This window comes from Microtus ochrogaster, chromosome 7 (assembly GCF_000317375.1).
Source record: "Microtus ochrogaster isolate Prairie Vole_2 chromosome 7, MicOch1.0, whole genome shotgun sequence".
NCBI classification, from domain to species: Eukaryota; Metazoa; Chordata; class Mammalia; order Rodentia; family Cricetidae; genus Microtus; species Microtus ochrogaster.
Window position 1 is genome coordinate 72,076,972 of NC_022014.1, and position 21,060 is coordinate 72,098,031.

Sequence of the window (21,060 nt, forward strand, 5' to 3'; positions counted from 1 at the left end):
CTCTCTAGGTCAGCCATATTTGATGTGGGCAGTGGCTACATGGACAGCACAAATGCCAGGGAACTGAGGACGACCCCGGGGCCATCTTGGAATCTAGCTGTTTCATCCTCTCCTAGTTTTAGCTTCCTCAGTCCTGTAGTTCAGAGAGGCGAAAATGCAAACAAAATCTTCACCGGAAGTACCTGCCATGCAATAGATGCTGCCTGTTTCCAGTTCCCAGGAGGGATCTTCAGGGGAATTAGCTCATGGGAGAGGTGACTAGGCTGCAATCATTCTAGGTGCTTCACATTTGCTAACCTATTGCTTTTCATAGCAATCCCACGAAGCAGACATGATGGGCGTATCTACTTTACAAGAGGAAGCCGAGGATGCTGACTATGGAGGAGTGGCATCAATCCTTTGGCCTGACTTCCCAGCCAAAGGAGATTCAGCCCGAATCTGAGAGGCTCCTACTCTGGAAAGTCATTCCTGGAGGTCTGGATCTCCTCTCTCTATGCTGTGTGCGTCTAGATGGAGAAACGAACCATGACAGAAACGTCTAACTTGCCTCCCTCCTCACTTTGTTACGGCAACAAGCGTCTCTCCCTCTTGAGTGTCAGCCTTTGGTAGCGTTTGGATCTGCAATGTCCCCTGAAGGTTTGTGTGTTAAAGGCTTGAGTATTAGCCAATGGGTTTTGGGGGGAAGTGATTGGACCCCGAGGGCTCTGATTTAGTCAATTCGTGAATCCTTTGATGGACTCGTAATATGGCAGCATTATTGGGAGGTGAGGGCTCTTTGAAAGAAAAAGGTCACCACTGAAGGCATGCCCTGCAAAAACATGATTTGTCCTATCCCCTTCCCGTCTCTGTCTCCGGATGCCATGAGGTGAACCCCTTTCCTCCACCGCACGGTGCCACCATGACATGCTAATCTCATCACAATTTACACCAGAAGCAAGAAAGCCAAAAAAAAGCCTCAAGAAAGTGAGGAAGGATCCAGACGTCTAGAGTCATTCACCAGGCATTCTGTCACAGGGACAAAAGATGACCAGTGCAAATTCCTTGTCACTGAAGTAAAGACATGGAGCCATAGCCAATTTACTGAGAGGATGGGAAAAGAACACACAAAGCCACCAATCAAATGAAGGAAGTCAAGGCACATCAGCCCTCATTTGTTCGGAATGGCAGGCCTTTTAGCCATCTTTCCCTGGAACAAGAACCCCACCCTGTTTTCTTCAGGTCATTTAGAGATTAGGCACCAATGAAAACTCTCACTACTCATTACCTGGGATTGAACTTGACCTTGGGGCACAGTGGTCAACCTGGACAAGCAGCTAAATGTAGGGAAGGGGACAAGAGATGAAGGAGACCCTCTCCCAAATTTCTAGAGGTTTTTTTTTTTTGTTTTGTTTTGTTTTGTTTTTTTTGATGGGTGGATGATAGCCGCCTAGAACAAGCTGGGTTAATCCTTGGCATAGGAGATAGGTATATGCCCTCCACATACAATTTCTCTTCCTGTTTAACCCTTGCTTCTCCCTGGCCTGTGAGTGAGGGGTCTCACTGGGGTCATTTCTGTACCCTCCTCAGTCTCCCCTACCATGGTCTAAGATGTCTGTACTTACCTATGGAATGCAGTTCTCAGGATTATGCTCTGGAGTCAGCCGGGGTAACGTGTCTAAACTCAGTGGCCAGATCATCCTGGCATCTATCCAATGAGATAGTGTCTACTTAGCAAAGTATTCAAAGCTAACTCATCACAAAAATGACAGACACCATTGAGTTCTACCCAGTATCCAGGGTGTTAGGGAGCCTGGGGGGTGCCGTGGGCTGGGCTGGGGAGAGACTCAGGCAATCTCACTCTCTCTCACCCTCCTCCTCCTCGTCTTTCTTTCCCCCCAGAGTCACAGAAAACAAAGTATCCTTTTCTTTGGTTAGACAGCCAGTTGCTCCAGGCCCCAGCAAGGGCAGCTAGTCCCCAGGCCTCCCAGTAGGAATTGCCCTGGAAGACAAGGCCTCACTGTGACCTTTCACCTTTTGACCTCTGGGTGAAGGACCATTAACCAAACTGCTTTCCACAGTCTTTTGTAGAGGTTAGTCCTTTGTCCAGCTGTCCCCTAAAAAGAAAATGTGCGGAGTGATGGCTTCTATCCCCAGGCTGTGCATAAGCATGGGCAGCCATCTTTGTTTGCATAGTCCTTTATAATTTATAAATTCCTTTCATGTGTGGGATCTCATTAGGTCTGCAGAGAGGTTATATTTCTGGCTCAAGGTCACCCAGCTGGCGAATGGCCAGACAGAACTGGCTCCCAGGTCTTTTGATTGCCTAACTTGCCTCCATCTCCTTCTGACCGCTACGTCAGTGGCAGAAGGGGTTTGGGGCTGGCACACAAGGACAATTTTGAATTGTCCCATTTCTGTCCCTACATTCTTTACGGGGCAGGCTTTCTATCTAAAACAAGGGAAGAACATTGCTATTTATTTTCAGCCAGCACTTTCACTTGCTGTGTTACGTAAGTTATCGGCTAGCTTTCAATGTGGTTCCCATGGGAAACTCTTGAAAGGGGCATTCTTGCTGTTTTATGAAGAAATCTATGTCTGGTGGCCGGGCATGCACCTACAGTTACACAGCTGTTGAGGGGGGGAAGGGGAGCAGGGACTGGCACCTCAATCTCCTTGATGTCACAAAGCATACCCTTTGCTTATCACTTTGATTGTCTTAGGTTGTGGAGGGGTCTCTTGGAGACACAACTCAGAACAGCTTGGGTGTGGCCCTGGGGTTTCATAATTTTCTATAATAGCAAGAAGAACACAGGGTTCAGTGGAGTTGAATACAAATTTAGAATGAGATTGGGCTGTGCAGCCCAGCCAACACCTTCTCAAAGCCTTTCTCCATAGCTGAGAAACACCAGTGAGAAGTGGGAGGAATGTCCCCTGGCCAGCAGGTCACTAACCCTGTGCTAGACATGGGCGCACCACAGTAGTTACCTCTTGGTTTAAGATGGGGGCTGTAGCTCCAGCCATCATGTCCACTGTCATCAGGAAGGCAGGAGAGATGTAGAGGAAAGGCAGAGAAGGCACACCAGTGTTTTCTTGGCAAAGATTTCTGCATAGTGTGCATGCACAGGTGCCTTGGGGACCCTGAACATGACCACACTTGGCAGCAAGGGGAAACTGTGACTAAGAAGGTGTAAACATGTCCTTATTTGGAAATAGAGTAACTGTATTAATTAATATAATTAATTAAGTCAGGATCCTATTGGAGGAGGAGGGTCCAGCATGACTGGCTGTGTGAGGGACAGTGACATGCACAGAAGATGTGATGTCAGAGACTAGGGTAATGCTGGCAGAATCAAGGTGTGTGTGTTAAGACCCGGCAGCTAGGCAAGTGATATGAAGGTCCATCATATACTGGCCAAAAAGATACCTTGAGGTTGGATATCTTCTCTTCAGCACTGAAACAATACATTTGTGCTATTTAAGTTACTCAGACTGTGATATTTTGCTACAGTGGTCCTAGCAAGTGAATGCAGATGCAACGGTCTTGTACGGTTCTGCCATGGAAACGTCTTTCAATGGCTGGAAGGTGAGTCTGCTTCTCAGGAAGATGCATGCCTTGATTTCCCTTACAAAGGAAGTGAATTAATGCCTAGTGGTAGCTGTTCCCAGGTTTTATTCAAGGTCATGAAGTTCAGGGCAACTTTTATCAATCCCTCCCCCCTTCCAGTGTTCCAGGCACCAAGCCAGATGCATGACCCAAAGAAACCAGACAAGACAGAGAAGAAATTAGAGTGTGTGTGTCTGGGGCGGGGGGTACCGTCTTAGTGTTGGGTTTCTCAAGCTGAGATATGTCTGGTCACTGGCTAGCTCAGTGCCTTGGCACTGGGAAGAGCGAGAAAGGCAGCCCTAGATTCTCAGTTGCTCTGCCAGGAGAGAGTCCAGACCAGAGGCTGATGAGCAGAGATCAAGTCTTCTCCCAGTGGGGGCTGAGCCAAGTTGTCTTGGTATTTGAGTTGCTCCATCTGTGGCTGCTTATCTTACTGGGTCAGAGCATGCAACAGTCACAAAGCCAAGGCCCAGTGTACTCAGGGGGCTGGCTGGAGCATCTTGTTCACAGTCTTCGGACTCCACTGGCAGTTGACCAGCAAGTCTGTGCTGTGCTAGCGAACTTTCTTCTTTCGTCTTTCAGTAATCTGTCCTGTCACCTCAGTTCCATGGTTATCCCCACCTACAATGTGTGGGTAGCTGTCTGTTGGGAGGATACAGATTGTCTTTCCTCTTCTAAGGACAGTTTGTTCTAGCGTCACCCAGTCACAAGATCCAAACTGCTCAGCTGAGCAGTGAATAGTGACTTGAATGACCATTTCTCTGTTCTCTCTCTCTCTTTCTTTCTTTCTTTCTTTCTCTCTCTCTCTCTCTCTCTTTCCTTCCTTCCTTCCTTCCCCATTATAGTGCTTCCCCTCCCCCACCTAGCGACTATCATTAAGTTTGTGTAATTTCTGAGTCTAGCATGACACAAAAGATGTATTTTCAGATGCATCTTTAAGCATGACTACATTACTACAAGCTTTACTACATACTACATTAGCTTGGCATACCTCCTGGATGTCACAAGCCAGATTTTACATATGTGCACCATTGATAATACCATTTAAGATGAAATGATTGGGCCATGTGGAATCTTCACACCACCACTAATTTAGGACATATTATCTGTATAGGAGAACTGGGGCAAATATTTGGGGCCCTGGCTGTGATAAGGAGGATACATAAACAGGGAACAGGTCAGTTTCGCCTGCGTCAAGGTTCTCAAAGATTAAGGGAACAACTCTTTTGACTGTCAGTGACAACATGGAGCTGTGTCTCTGTCCTTGCCAGTGTTGACAGGGACAGCAGTTGCTGATCTTGATGTCCCTCACTGAGAATTGCCTGAAATTGAAAGAAACTGCCCCCAACCACGTGTCCCTTCCTCTTTCACCCCTGATGGTCTTGAGCAGGCAATGTCAGATATGATCTCTCGCCTTAATTTGGGACAATACTGGGGGTCTGCTCAGGTTTGTGAGCTTTCTATAAGGTAGGCAGAAGCCTGGGCAGCAACTATACTTGGCCTTTGCTTCTTTGCTCCATCCATCCTTCCCGTCGGTCTTAGTTTGGGTTCTATTGCTGTGAAGAGACACCATGGTCATGCATCTCTCTTTTTTTTTTTTAAATATTTATTTATTTATTTTTATGTATACAATATTCTTTCTGCGTTATGCCTGAAGGCCAGAAGAGGGCACTAGACCTCATTACAGATGGTTGTGAGCCACCATGTGGTTGCTGGGAATTGAACTCAGGACCTTTGGAAGAGCAGGCAATGCTCTTAACCTCTGAGCCATCTCTCCAGCCCCCGGTCATGCATCTCTTATAAAGGACAGCAGGTAATTGGGGCTGGCTTACGGTTCAAAGGGTTAATCCATTATCATCCATGGCAGGAAGCATGACAGCATACAGGCAGACATGGTGCTGGAGAGGTAGCTGAGAATTCTACATCTGGATCCGCAGGCAGCAGGAAATGACTGTGACACACTGGGCGTGGCTTGAACATCTGATGTCCCTCCAATAAGGCCACACCTCCTAAGGGCCTGTGGGAGGCCATTTTCATCCAAACCACCACACTGTCCTCTTTCTAGGAAAATCTTCTGATGGTGCCCCAGGAGCCCCTTCATATGCAGCACTTTTCTCAGCATCTGTGTGTGCAAAAGCCCATCTATGCATTGAGACTTGTAGTAAGGGGCTGCTTCTTTGTTCCCAGCTTCTCAGCCCCAAAATAACCACACAGAAACTATATTAAATCATTGCTTGGCTTATTAGCTCTAGCTTCTCATTGGCTAGCTCTTACATCTTAATTTAACCCATTTCTATTAATCATGTATTGTCACATGGCTGTGGCTTACTGGCAAGGTTCTGTTCAGCATCTGTCGTTGGCAGGGCTACATGACTTCTCCCTGACTGTGCCTACTCTCTCTGTCTATCTTTTCTGGCCTGGCTATACTCTGTTAAGCCATTGGCCGAAAGCAGCTTCCTTTATTCATTAACCAATAAGAGCAACACATAGACAGAAGGACTTCCCACACCAAAGACTTAGATAACTTAGGATGCCATAGAAAGGACACAAAACTGTCCTTTAACCTCATTTCCAAATTTGTGGATTTAAAATGTGTGCACATGTATGCATGTTTGTGTGCGTGTGTCTGTGTTCACATCTGTACACGTACAGGTACATAGACATGCATGTGGACACCAGAGGTCAATCTTGAGTTTCTTTTCTCAGGTGCTATACACCTTGTTTTTGTTTAGCCCAGAGCATACCAGGTAGGCTAAACAGGCTGGTTGGCCTGTCCCCAGGACTCTCCAGTCTCCCTCTTTCCAGTGTTGAGATTACAGGTTCATGCTGCTCCATACCGCTGTTTACATGGGTCCTGGAGATTGAACCCATGTCTTCCTGCTTCGACACAAATGCTTCGGTGATGGAGCCATCTCCCCCGCCCTAGCTCCTCCTCAGCAATTCAAGAGCAGCTTCTTGCTTGGTACAAAGAACATCCTGTCCCATCTTACAATCTGGTGAAGGGTAAAATGTCCCAAAACACATGGGTAGAAATCCATAAGTAAATGCATAAATGCACACGTGTGTGCACATGCATATGCAGATGCATGCTTGTGTGTAGATACTTATGCACATGTGTGCATATATATGTGGAGGCCAGCCTAAGGTGTCATTCCTCAGATGACACCCTCCTTGGTTTTCTTTTAAGATAGGGTCTCTCACTGGGCCCAGATTAGTTGATTAGACAGTGGGTGGCCTAGGACCACCTCTGTCCCCATGTCTGTTCTGGGTTGGCAAATGTGTGACACCACACCTGGCTTTTAAAGATGTATATACACTTTTTAAATATATGAAAATCATTTTAATTAGTTCTTTGATAATTTCATACATTCTGATCACATTCATACTCTTCCTCAGTTTCTCCCAAATCCACCTCCCCTTTTTACCCCCTAACCTTGTGTCATGTTTTTAAGACAAACCCAGCATGTCCAATTTGCACTGCTTAAATGCTCTTGGGTGTGTGGCCCTTCACTGTAGTGTAGTTGGTTTACTAGGGGCTACATTCTTAGAGGAAGCCAGCTCTCCCTCTCCCAGTAGCTAATAATTGCCAACAGCTCCTTGGTGAGGCCCATTATAAGTGCCTAACTCCATGCTATGAATTGTTCTGGTTTGGGTTCACACAGGTCTTGTGGGTACTGCCACAACCACTGAGTTCATTTGAGTATCTGCCCTGCTGTGCCCAGAAGACTGTTTCCTTGTAGCTGCCCACTGCCTCTGGTTCCCTCTCTTCAGCAATGATCCCTAAGCCTTGGGAGGAGACAGTGTTGTATAGATGTTCCATTAAAGGCTGGGCATCTCCCAGTATCTTATTCTCTGCATCATGACGAACTGTGAATCTATGCGTTAATTTCCATTGACTGCAGAAGCTTCCTGATGGGGGTTGAGATGCATTAAACCTGTAGGTATAATGATATGCCATTAGGAATCAGTTTAATATCATGTCATTGAGCAGAATGACATGAATAGTACTAGGCTCTCCCCTAGGGCTATGGCCTGCCTAGCCATAGGTCCTTGGCTTGATAATGATGCCAGCCATGGGTTTCATCTGGAATTAAATCCGGACAGAAAGTAGTTAGTCACTCCCACGACATTCATGCCACTACTGCACAGTGAGAACATTTGACCAGGCCACTCATGATTGTACCTCACAGGGTTCACAGCGGCTTAGACTGTGACTATTTCTCTCCTCCTACAGTGTGTACAGCACCCTCTAGTGCTATGAAAGCTAGACAGTAGAAATGGATCTTCTGGGTGAACACCAGCTTGATTTTTTTCCATGGTCTGTGACTCAAGATTATGATGTTTGAAGTAATAAGGTCTTACTGTCAGGTTCTGGAGCATAACCAAATGCACTGACAACAGTCTGTAATATTTGGGAGTCTACGGGACTCCAAATAACCAAAAACTTCAAAAGAAGTAACCCATTCCTGGCATTTTTTTTTACTTTTTTTGCCTGTGGTGTTTAGTAGGGGTACTGTCACCACCCCCCATTTAGCTCCATTTTAGCTCTTTTTATGTGTGTATGTATAGATACATATATATTATACATATGTGTGTGTACACATATCTGCCCCTGCCACACACACAACTTCTGCACTAGTAGGTTGCCATTTACCTTTTTCAGAAAGTCTTTGGTGTTATTTATCTCTTCCCATTCTCTCTCTTCTACCCTGCCCTCCCTCCCCTCACCCCCATTTAACCCATTGTGTTTATTATTCTTACAAGCTCTGTACTGATCCCGCTATCTCCCCAGTCCTGGGTATTTTTCTTAAGCAGAAATTGGTACCAGATTTTGGGGTGAAAAGACTGAGCTAGACCTCCCCCATCACCTAGAGAAACAACTTGATTTTGCTGGCTGAAGCCAGAACTGGCCTCCAGGCCCACATACAATAAATACACAGGGATCTCCAAGGGAGAATCTCGCTGGGCAGCAGCTGGTGCCTGCTATGCTTGATCCTCAGGATGGGGGTAGGGAGGGAATTGCTTTTAGTCCAACCAAACAATCTTAATGGGCAAAGTGTTCTGCAAAGCCAGTATCCTCTGGGTTCAGCCTCCCTATCCCAGAAAAGCCAAGACAGGACCTTTGGGAATCAGATGTCCTTTCTGCCCTCCTGCCTCTCCCTTACAAAAAGAAGAAGAAGAAGAAAGTTCTGGATGGTGTCACTTAAAACAGATCTTGCATAAGAAGATGAGTTCCTGAGCAAAAATACCCAGAAGAGGCAATTTGAAGTAGGCCCCATTCTGAAGCACACTTGAAGTAATTGGCTATGGTGATTTCTGAACAGGCTTTTTGATTGCAGGAGAACAAGAAGGATCCATGGTGATCTAACGCGCGAGAGTTTACAGAAGTCTTTATTATGGGGACTCAAAGGAAAATACTGACTCACAAAATACAGGACAAGGCAGAAGCCGCCACTGATACCCTTTGCCTCTCTGCCAGTTCGGTCTCCCCTCACGCGAAGCAGGAGCCAGAGCAAAAGGGGCGAGCAAGACCCCTCTTCCTCCTTATAAGAGATCATGCCTGCAGACAGAAGCCATGCCCTAAGTCAGGAACCCCCCAAAACTATTACCAGAATGAATTCCCACAACAGTGTGATCAGGCAAGACAGTTTCTTCATTGGGAGTTCCAAGTTTTAAATATGGATCTAAACATTCACACTTAAAAATAGTTCTTTCCTTTCTTTCCTTTTTTGGTGTGTTTTTCAAATTTTAGGTACTGTTCTAAGGAATTTTTAAAATCTTTAATTTTGTGTATGTATGTTGTGTATGTGCATGCGCATGCGTGCACGCCCAAGCGCGCATGGAGAACTTGCTTGAGCCAGATCTCTTGATGGAACTCTGGGTGTCAGTCTTGGCAGGAAGTGCTTTACCCTATCAGAGGCATTTTGGGGGTAATATGCATGAGTGTCCGGCAGCCTTTAGTTCAGTTTCGGTTGTTCATTTTGTTTCTAAAGCCTATTAAAGAGCTACTGTAGCAAAATGCCTGAAAAACAGAGACTCAAGTGAAATGTAAGTTAGCTTCTAGGAGGCCCTTCTGAGCCCGGCTCATGATCAAGGACGTCCGCCCCCGAGGTGGTGTCTTCACTGCAACCTTATCAGGGCTAGGGCGTGGATAGTACTGGGTCTGCATTTGGGGAGGGGCTCCAGTCTCACCCTTCTGGAGGGGAGCCTTGCCTTGTCTGCACCAAATCTGTCAGCAGATTGATCTAAGTTGACCGGAGCAGCTGCTCCCAGCAGCCACCTGTCCTTTTCTCCCTTTGGGTTTCCTTTCCAGAACAATTTACCTCTAGCAAGGCTGCGGCTTCTCGCTGCCCTTCCCGGGGTTTGTCATGTAATCAGGAGAGTGAGTTATTCTTCTAGGCTTGGTGCGTTCTTCTGCAGAGGGCTCTATCTTCCTCACCCCACTATGAGATTTACTTCTTGGGGGGTCCCTGTACCCGGCATGAGTGCTATGCCTCAAGTAGCAAGCCTGGGCCCCAGTAGATGATTCCCCTGGGGGCTCAAGTTGTTAGCTTCTAGAATAAAGGCACATTTGATACATTTGAAAGTAGCCCAGTGGTCGGCAGAGCCCTTCCTCACAACTCTTGCTGGCCAGAGGAAAATAAAACTAATTCCCAAGCGCTTGAAGTGGTTATGGCCTGAACAATTCACAATAGCCCCGGGTTTTCCTTCTGGTCCTTTACGGCTGATGGCTGATAATGTTAATTGCTACTTTCCTGCACAGGTGTGCTTTTCTGGAAGGTTGGGATGTGTGTGTGTGTGTGTGTGTGTGTGTGTGTGTGTGTATGTGTGAAGAATGCTGATAAGGCCTCAGTGTTTGGCTTGTGGTACCTTCCCCAGAAGATGTGAAGCCCCAGCAACGCACAGACGACTCTGGCCTGGTGCCCACATGCCTGCGGAAGCCAGAGCAGACAGAGCGTGCCTTGCACAGAGGGATGCCACTTCCTTCTCCCTTAGAGTAGGATTTCTTACAGGGAAGACTCACCCAGGCAGTGGGGCTCAGGTTGGAGGATCCACCTGCTGGTTGTTCTGGAACCTTCTGGGTTTCTGTACTAAGTATCTGTTCTAACCTTACTTCCTCCTTGGTCCTGGGCAATTAGGCCACTTGCTCAACTTCTCACTAGCTGTGTCTTCCACTTCTGTCTGCAGGAAAGTCCAGAGAGGGCAGCTCCCCCCTCACCCCAAGGAGGCCTATGGAGCCCGGGGTTATTTTACACCACCTGGACCAAGTGGGGTGGGTATGTTACTGTGGAACTGAGATCTGGCTCCATTTGAGAGAGGAGAAAAAGAAATTTCTATACTGGTGCTTCAAGTGTGTGTGCGCGTGCCTGTGTGCACGCACGTGTATAAATAGGTGTGTGAGCAGGTGCAAATGTATGTGCAGGGACCAGAAGTTGACATCGGGTTTCTTCTTAGATATTGAGGCAGGATCTCTTCCCAGAACCTAGAGTTTGGCATTCATTTAGTGTAGTTAGCCAGTTTGCCCCGGCGATACCCCTGTTTCTGCTTCCTGAAAATGAAGATTACAGCTGGCCTGCCATGCATGATGCCCAGTACTTGCTGGGATCCGAACAATTCCTCATACTCATGTAGCAAGCTCTTTATCCTCTGAACTGTCTCCTCAAATTCTACTCTGAAGCACACCTGCCACCCAGGCCCAACCAATGTGCTTCTTTCATACCCCAATCACTGCTGAGTAGCGATGGCAATACCAATGGGCTGACCACTGTTGCAGGGACATGGACACGTTTATTTTTCAAAACCCTGTCATGAGCTGAGTACAGTAATAAACCCGTCTTCCAACTGGATCTCAGATAAGTTAAGACATGCCCCAGCAGCAAGTGGTGCGGGTCTAAGCAGAGATGGGCAAAGACTTCCTGAGGAACACAGAGCTGCAAACAGGGTACCGACTGTCGTGAGCAGAAAACCTGAGGTACACAGAGCTGCAAACGGGGTACCGACTGTTGTGAGCAGAAAATCTGAGGTACACAGAGCCGCAAAAGGGGTACCGACTGTCGTGGGCAGGAAGCCTGAGGTACACAGAGCCACAAACGGGGTACTGACTGTTGTGAGCAGAAAATCTGAGGTACACAGAGCAGCAAACGGGGTACCAACTGTTGTGAGCAGGAAACCTGAGGTACACAGATCTGCAAATGCCGGGGGAGGTATTGGCTGCCGTGAGCAGGGTAGAGCACCCTGGCAGATGTGCAGCATATGAGCAATACTATTCTTAGGTGAGGTACCGGGGTGGGTAGCAGGGCACATTATCATCTATTTAACTCACCTCAGAGTTCCAAGCTTGTGGGGTTCTGTTTCCAAATTCATGACCAATTCTAAGTGTATTTAATCCTCATTACCCGAACCCCCCCCCCAAAAAAAAAAACAGGCAGGCGTTAAATAACCCAAACTGTCCTTGAATTCCGTAAGTAGGTGAGGATGACCTTGGACTCCTGAGCGTCTGTTGCCACCTTCTGAGTGCTGGGATTACAGGTGAATGTCATCACACAGGGCTTTACCTTCTTCCTTGAATGGATTCAGTTAATGAGGGCTTCTCAACTGGAGGCAATTTGTCTCCCCCAACCCCACACCAAGCCAGGGAATTGTTATCAAGATCTAGTGGTGGTTTTGCAAGTAAAGGTGGAATCCCTGGTCCCAGGAGATGATACCCTCATGGATTTAAGGCTCTTTCTTATAGAAGAAAGGCCCCAGGTGGTGGAGATCTAGGCTCCTGCTAAATCATAACTATCCAATACACCTTCCCCTCCAACACAGGACTATCTGACCACCGAGTCATTGATGCCAGGGTTGAGGAGTTCTAATGGTGACCCTCCATGCCCCGGGATGCTCAACCTGAAAATACTGGTCTCAACTGAACTTCCCCCAATCAGGCTGGTGTCACTTTTCTGCGGCGGCATGCTTTGTTCTTAAGGGTTCATCCAGAGATTTAGATCTCCTTCCTGCCTATACACTGTCATGGGCAGCTGCGTGCCTCTGGCAACGCCACTCCACTTGGTTCTGGTTTGTTAAGACAGGGAATGGGATTTTACAGTTATTGCCCTTGAAAGCCCCATAAATGGCATCTGCCTGCATTAGTGGGCTGGGCTTTGCTGGTCAGTGAACTCAACATCGTTGGTTGAGGAATACAGAATACACATGCCCTCTATAGTGCGGGCATCCAGTTGCTGAGCAGGCCAGACATCTGGCAAACTGCAGAGACTTTGACTCAACCAGTCAAACGGGTATGATGTGGTTCCTGGGAACAACTTAGTTTGTGCTAGCTGGTTCTGGAGGAGGGCTGCCACCTGCTCTGGGGCCCCAGATGTCACAACACTCAAAGGGCTTGGGGCAAAATGAGAATATGAAGGACTGGAGAGATGCCTTAGTGGTTAAGAGTACTGGCTGCTCTTGCAGAGGACCTGGGTTTTATTCACATCACCCACATGGCTATAATTCCAATCCTAGGAGATCTGATGTTCTCTTCTGAGGTACTTGGGCACCAGGCATTCATGTGATAGGCACCAGGTACCCATGTGGTACACAGATAAAACATTGACACATGTAAAATGATAATAGTAATGATAGATGATACAACAGGGCTCCATGTTCAAAGGTTATTGATGTCCAGATGACTGGAGAAAGGCAATTAAAAACTTCTTTTTAGTTCCACCTCACCCCAGTCAGAATGCCTGACATCAAGGAAACCAATGGCCACAAAGGCTGGAGGGGACGTGAGAGAAGAGCCTGCACTCGCTGCTAGTGGAGTGTAAACTCGCACAGCCACCGCGGAGTAAGAGCCAAGAGTGAGATTGCCATGCTATAAATCAGAAGGACTAAGTCCATACTTTATAGAGATGTATGCACATCTCTATGTGTTCTAGGAAGTAGAAGTGTCCTAGATATCCATCAGCAGTTGGAGGGATTTTTTTTAAATTTATTTATTTATTAAGGATTTCTGTCTCCTCCCCGCCACCGCCTCCCATTTCCCTCCCCCTCCCCCGATCGAGTCCCTCTCCCTCATCAGCTTGAAGAGCAATCAGGGTTCCCTGACCTGTGGGAAGTCCAAGGACCGCCCACCTCCATCCAGGTTAAGAGGAGCAGAAGGAGGGGGAGCACGAGCAAGGAACTCAGGACCGCGAGGGGTACACCCACACACTGAGACAATGGGGATGATCTTTCGGGAATTCACCAAGACCAGCTAGCCTGGGCTGAAAAAGCATGGGATAAAACCGGACTTACGTAGTGGACAATGAGGACTACTGAGAACTCAAGAACAATGGCAATGGGCTTTTGATCCTACTGCACATACTGGCTTTGGGGGAGCCTAGGCAGTTCGGATGCTCAACTTACTAAACCTGGATTTTTTAAAATAAATTTTTTAAAAAATTTTATTCAGTTGTGAGGAAAAACAAAATCATGACATATGAAGGAAAATGGCTGCAGCTAGCGATTATTATATTAAGTAAAATAATCTGGTCCCAGAAATGGCCCAGACACAGAAAGACAAACACCACACTTATCTTCTCTTACATGCAGGTCCTAGATCTTCATTTGTGTGTGTGTGTTCGGGATGGCCGTAGGTCTGGAGACTAGAAAGGGAATCATGAGAAGGAGGAAAAGGAGAAAAACGAGGGTGACGGAATACATACCTGTGGCATGAAAACAGGAAGGAGGCTGGGGGTGGTGGTGAAGGTGGGGGAGAAAGGCAATCGGCAGAGGGTGGACAGGGAGATGGAAGAGGGAGACGGGGGATCAGCAACAAGAAAGTGAATGAGCGAAGCCTGCTACCCGGTGTGCTGCTTTTAAAAAAGAGAACTCCCTGCTATGGTGCCACCCTGGCAGTCAGTCACGTCAGGGCGGAGCTGAATGTCTCCTTCCCAGCCATTGGCTGTCAGAAACTCTCTGAAGTGCTCGATGAACTCAGGCTTCCCGCTTTCTCTGAGAAGCGCACGGCCCCCCAGAAGGAGCTGATGTTCTGGGTGAAGAGTGAAGAGCCGTGTGGTCTGAATCAGTGGCAGTGCCAAACAAGGTTTGCCCATGAAGCATGTTATCTTGACTCATGGCAGAGTGTGCCTGCTGTTGAGGAAGGAGCAGCATTCTTGTTACAGCCCAAGGGAAGCAGAAGTCTGTTAGGGGATGCACTGTGGATGCCAACCTAAGTGTTCTCAACTTGGTAAAAAAGAAGAGAAGGATATTCCTGGACTGGCAGATACTCCTGCACCTTGGCAGTTGGGGCCGCAAAGAGCTAACAGAATCTGAAAGCTTTTCAGTCTTTGTAAGGAAGATGATGTCCACCAATACACAATCAGAAAGACCTTAAATGAAGACGGTGAGAAACCCAGGACCAAAGCGCCCAAGAGTCAGTGTCTTGTTACTCCACATGTCCTGCAACACACATGATGATGAAATGTACTGGACAACAACACACTAAAGAAAATGAGGAGGTTGCAGAATATACTAAACTTCTGGCAGAGAGAATGAAGAAAGCCAAAGAAAAAATGCCAAGAAACATAGACTGCCCTAGCCGAGAGATTCTACTTTTGAGTCCAGCCAAAAATAAGTCTTTAAGAGCAACAAATAAATGATCAGACCTTGAAAAAAAAGGGCACTTATTTATTTTTCTGTAATTTAAAGATTAAGTTTCCTTTCTCTTTATTTTGACTGAGTTTTCTATAATGCCCCAAACTATTTCTGTAGTGTTATCAACTGACCGATTGTTTCAGAAGTGGCACGAAAAGCTGACAATGGAATACGAATGTCTATTGCCACCAGAAGAAATGACCGTGAGATGCAATTACACTGGCTTTTGGAACCAGAGCCAAGCAAAAGAGCATGCCACTTTGGAAGTGAGAACAGATCGAATGAAATAGCATTTGTAAGTGGCATTACCATTCTCAAAACGGTGACTCAGAAGTGATTAAGACGTTTCGCAACGTTAGGGGCAATGCTGGGGAGATGGCTCAGTAGTAAAAAGCCCATGCAAGTGTGTTTGAGTTCAAATCTCTAGCACCCATGTAAAGAGCCAGCGTGATGGTGCACATGCCTGAAACCCAAACACTGGAAAGAACAGAGACAGGAGGATTGCTGGGATTTGCTGGCCACCAGCCTGGCTCCAGAGCTGGTGAAAGACTTGTCTCAAAGAAAGAGGGTAGAGAGCAGTAGGGAATGGTGCTCTGCCCCTTCTGTGACCTCCAAGGGTTGTGCACGTGTGTGTGAACCTGCAATGTGCATACACTGTACACATGCACTTATGAAGCTGCCCTTGCTTTCATATCATTTTGTGACCCAGGACCATATGTCCAGGGTTTACTACTAATATCTCAAGACAACACACACACAAAGACACACACAGAGGTATGGGGGGAGCATTCCTGTAGTTCAGACTGGCCTTAAACTCCATATGACCTCAAACTTCCAACCCTCTGATCTCTACCTCTCAAGTGTGGGGGTTACAGCCATGCACGGACATGCCCAGTTTTACGTGCTGCTGGGAACTGAACTCAGTGTTTCATGTCTGCTAGGCAAGTAACTCTATCAGCTGATCTACACCCCTAGCATCTCAGTGTGATTATTGTGGAGTTGCTTTTCCATTATCAATGCTATCCTGGTTTGGGGAAAGTTGCTTCATAATTGTCCAGTAACCTTTCTAGGTATCTATTCTGCCATAATGTCACACAAAGACTGGCTACTTATGTACTTCCTTTATTTGGGGAAATAAAATGGAAATAGTTTTTCTTATTAACTATTTCAGGTTGAGTTCAGATCCTAATCTCAACCCTTGATCTCTGTACCAGGTCTGCTGTGGGGCTAAGTGGGCCTTGGAGGACATAGATTATCTTCTCAAGAGCATCTGAAGGTCAGCGAGTTGCAGGTTCAGGAGATTCATGATGGAATGGTTAGGTTTCTACCTGAGGATCCGTGGCCACAGTTTGTTTTTTCCTTTCTGGAGTCAGAACATTCTTTAGGTGCGAGACCTCTCACTTTAAAACTGGAGTGTCAAGTGGGTATGGTCACACACCCTCCAATTCCAGTATTCAGGAGGTAAGAACAGAAAGACTACTGCTGAGTCATGGTCAGCCTGGTCTACATAGGGAGTTTCAGGCCAGTTGGGGTTACACAGAGAGACTCAGCTTAAAAGCGAAACCAAAAAACAGGCATTAAAAAAAAAATAAAGTCCACAAGCTAAGATGAAAGAGTCTTCAAATTTAGTAAATCCAGTCTCCCAAACTATGCAGGATTCATGAATTTTGTTTTTTTCGAGACAGGATTTCTCTGTAGCTTTGGAGCCTGTCCTGGAACTAGCTCTGTAGACCAGGCTGGTCTCGAACTCACAGAGATCCACCTGCCTCTGCCTCCTGAGTGCTGGGATTAAAGGCGTGCGCCACCACCGCCCGGCTCATGAATATTTTTGAGTTAAATAACTTATGTGATTTATTGCAATCCTTTGTGGGGTTAGACTACCCTTGAATACTAAAGGATTTCATCATGACTAAGGGGGTAAAGTCAATAGACTCATAGCAAGAAAGATTCTTATAAATATCCACCCGAGGAGATGAATCACTACTCTACTGACCAAAAGCAATGCACAGTTCCTGCCCAAAGGAAGGAGGGACCCAGAGCAGGGACCACAGGACCTCTTGCATCTGTCTTCTGCCTTGCCTTGGGGCAGCCAAGTTTTCCTTTGGACACACTGCATCATCTGTTTCCATGATGCCTGTGCACCGTAGTGTGCCACCCCTAAGCGGTTCTCTCAGAATGAGAACCTCCGCCCTTCGCTGACTCCATCCCAGGTACCCCATTGCCTAGAAAAACTATGGAGGCTCTACTGGGACCTGGCTTCCTGCAGTGGGAGGAAGACTCTAATGACATCAAACTGCTCATCATCTTCATCACCTCTCTGTCACAGATGTCCAATGGCTGCTCTGGGGTTCTGGGGGTGTCATTTTGTCCACTCTGCCTTCCTCGGTCTTGCAGCTGTCTGCCATGGTAGATGACACACAGAACAACGCAGCCGCCATGTTCACTGATGGGTTCTGCCGCTGAGCCTCTTCCCCTTCATGGTTAAGTTACTGCTGCATTGAGCACTTAGCTCCTGCTGGAGGCTAAGGACCAGAACGGCAGCGAGGACTTCAAGGACACAGAGTCAGTAAAACACCTTGGGCTTCTATCCTGGCTCCGCCCTCTGCTGGCTGTGCAGCCTAGGATGGACCACCCCCCTTCATCTCCAATGTGACTGTGACAGCAATGGCCCGCAGCCTTTTATGCAATCTCAGTGGGCAGAACCTTTAATCAATGCCAGTTCCTATTCATATCGCTAGCCAAGTGCGATCCTCATCAGTTTCTCCGTCTAGGAAGACGATTTTATCCCTACCTGACCCACTCTATAAAATGCTCTCCTATGGGCTGACATTGGCTTCTTCATCCTTCCCTGGTATGAGTCTGTAGTGGGTGTAGAGGGACATGGAGAGCAACATTGACTGTGGCCCCAGGTTGGAGGTTCAGATGCAGGGCACCACGCTGCTGGCACACTGCCTGTCGCTTGGCTTTTCTGGTATACGGCGGTTCCATGCATTCGTTTCCTTTTACAGCCGGGCGGTGGTGGCGCACGCCTTTAATCCCAGCACTCGGGAGGCAGAGGCAGGCGGATCTCTGTGAGTTCGAGGCCAGCCTGGTCTAGAAGAGCTAGTTGGGACAGGAACCAAAAAGCTACGCAGAAACCCTGTCCTGAAAAACCAAAACAGCAGCAGAAGAAAAAAAAAGAAAACTCACGCCTTTAATCCCAGCACTCGGGAGGCAGAGGCAGGCGGATCTCTGTGAGTTCGAGGCCAGCCTGGTCTACAAGAGCTAGTTCCAGGACAGGAACCAAAAAGCTACGGAGAAACCCTGTCTCGAAAAAATCCAAAAAAAAAAAAAAATAAAAAAACAGTATCCTTTTACAAACAGATTTATTTTTTTTAAATTTATGTCTGTGCATCTGTATGTGTGTATGTGGACATGTGTGTGTATCAGGAAAGCCCAGAAGAGGGTGTTCGATTTCCAGAAGCTGGACTCACAGGCTGTTGGGAGCCACTTAGGATGGGTGCTGGGAATTTAAATCATCAAACACTCTTCACCCCTGAGCAATCTCTCCCTCCTGGCATACATTTTCTTAATAAAAAATTCCATCGACTGAAAGTAAGTCCCTTTACTTAGTCAGAATTATTGAATTAGGATCCATTTAGGAAGGTTTTACTCCCACAGGCTTTTTGTGACTCAATCCAGGCTACCAAATGCTGTCAAGGAGAAATTCTGCAGATCTGCCTCTGTGAAAGGATCAGCATCCTTTTCTATAATGTCATCACAGGGACTGTAGACAGATCCAGGAAAAATGTTTGAAAAGTCTGTTCCCTGGAGTAGATTAAATATTCCTCTTTGTTCTTATTTTATTATATTCGTTGCCTTAGCTCATTTTTTTTTCTTCCTGAACAAGGTATTTCAACTCAGTCTCTCTTGACCTCACCATGAATTCTAGACCAGATTTGAAGCCCACACAGCTTGGCTGCTACGAGCCCATGGAGCCTTTGAGACTCATAGCTCAGTGCCGCCAACATGCTCATCAACCCTTGAACGTTCCCTGCCAAGGGAACTCAGAACTTCCCAGGCATGTCCAGCCCTTAGCCTTGTCGGTCACAAATGGCCAAGGATAGCCGTGGATGTAGCCCAACACAGGGTCACAAACTAAAACCATTCATGATAGATATCTCCTTAAAAACAACTCCATGGAGTGCTTCTCAGACATGATTTTGTAGACCCAGACCCGTCGCCTCACTTCAGGCCAATGACACTCCCTCTGTCCTCCTCATTCTTGAGAAAGTCCAGCTTGTCTCTGACCTCTCTTGATATCTTGGTCACACAGACACATTTCCCTAACCTTTGTCTGCTTCCTTCTTTTCCTCTAGTCTCCCAGAGTCCTCTGCTCCCTCAGAACCCTAGGCCAGTCTTGCCCACCTGCTGGGAGGCCTCAAACATCACACAAACACAGCTAAACATTTTAGTCTTTTAAAATAACAGCGGTCGGAACTAAGCCCCGGCTCATCCCTCCATCCTGATGCCTGTATCTCTCTCCATCACTTTCTTGCCAAACTCCATAAAAGAGTTGTCTTTAGCCACAGAGGCCATGTCATCACCTCCCCTTCATCTGTCCGCGATCATTTGCTGGCTGCTGGTCGCACCGGCTCGCTGACATGCTTGCCAACCAGGCCAAGGACATCTCTGTTGTGAAATCCAGTCAATACTGCTCAGCCCTTATCTCTCCAGGTTTCCTTACAGGCTCTGATAATTAGTTTCCTCCAAAAAGCTTTCCTTCTCTCGCTCCTCAGACATCCTCTCCCCTGCTTTCTTCATACCTCTTCCTTCCTTCCTTCCTTCCTTCCTTCCTTCCTTCCTTCCTTCCTTCCTTCCTTTCTTTAAGATTTCTGTCTCCTCCCCGCCACTGCCTCCCATTTCCCTCCCCCTCCCCCAATCAACTCCCCCTCTCTCATCACCCCGAAGAGCAGTCAGGGTTCCCTGCCCTGTGGGGAGTCCAAGGACCTCCCACCTCCTTCCAAGTCTAGTAAGGTGAACATCCAAACAACCTAGGCTCCCACAAAGCCAGTACGTGCAGTAGGATCAAAACTCATTGCCATTGTTCTTGAGTTCTCAGTAGTCCTCATTGTCCACTATGTTCAGCAAGTCCGGTTTTATCCCATGCTTTTTCAGATCCAGTCCAGCTGGCCTTGGTGAGTTCCCAATAGAACATCCCCATTGTCTCAGTGTGTGGGTGCACCCCTCGCAGTCCTGAGTTCCTTGCTCGTGCTCTCTCTCCTTCTGCTCCTGATTTGGACCTTGGGGTTTCAGTCAGGTGCTCCAATGTGGGACTCTGTCTCTGTCTCCTTTCATCGCCTGATGAAGGTTAATATTCAGGAGGATGCCTATATGTTTGTCTTTGGGTTCACCTTCTTATTTAGCTTCTCTAGGATCACGAATTACAGGCTCAATGTACTTTATTTATGGCTAGAAACCAAATATGAGTGAGTACATCCCATGTTCCTCTTTTTGGGTCTGGCTTACCTCACTCAGGATAGTGTTTTCTATTTCTGTCTATTTGCATGCAAAATTCAAGAAGTCATTGTTTTTTACTGCTGAGTAGTACTCTAATACGTATATATTCCATACTTTCTTCATCCATTCTTCCATTGAAGGGCATCTAGGTTGTTTCCAGGTTCTGGCTATTACAAACAATGCTGCTATGAACATAGTTGAGCATATACTTTTGTTGTATGATAGGGCCTCTCTTGGGTATATTCCCAAGAGTGGTATTGCTGGGTCCAGGGGTAGGTTGATCCCGAATTTCCTGAGAAACTGCCATCAAACCACAGACACTAGTAGTAGGAGACTTCAACACACCTCTTTCTTGTTCTATG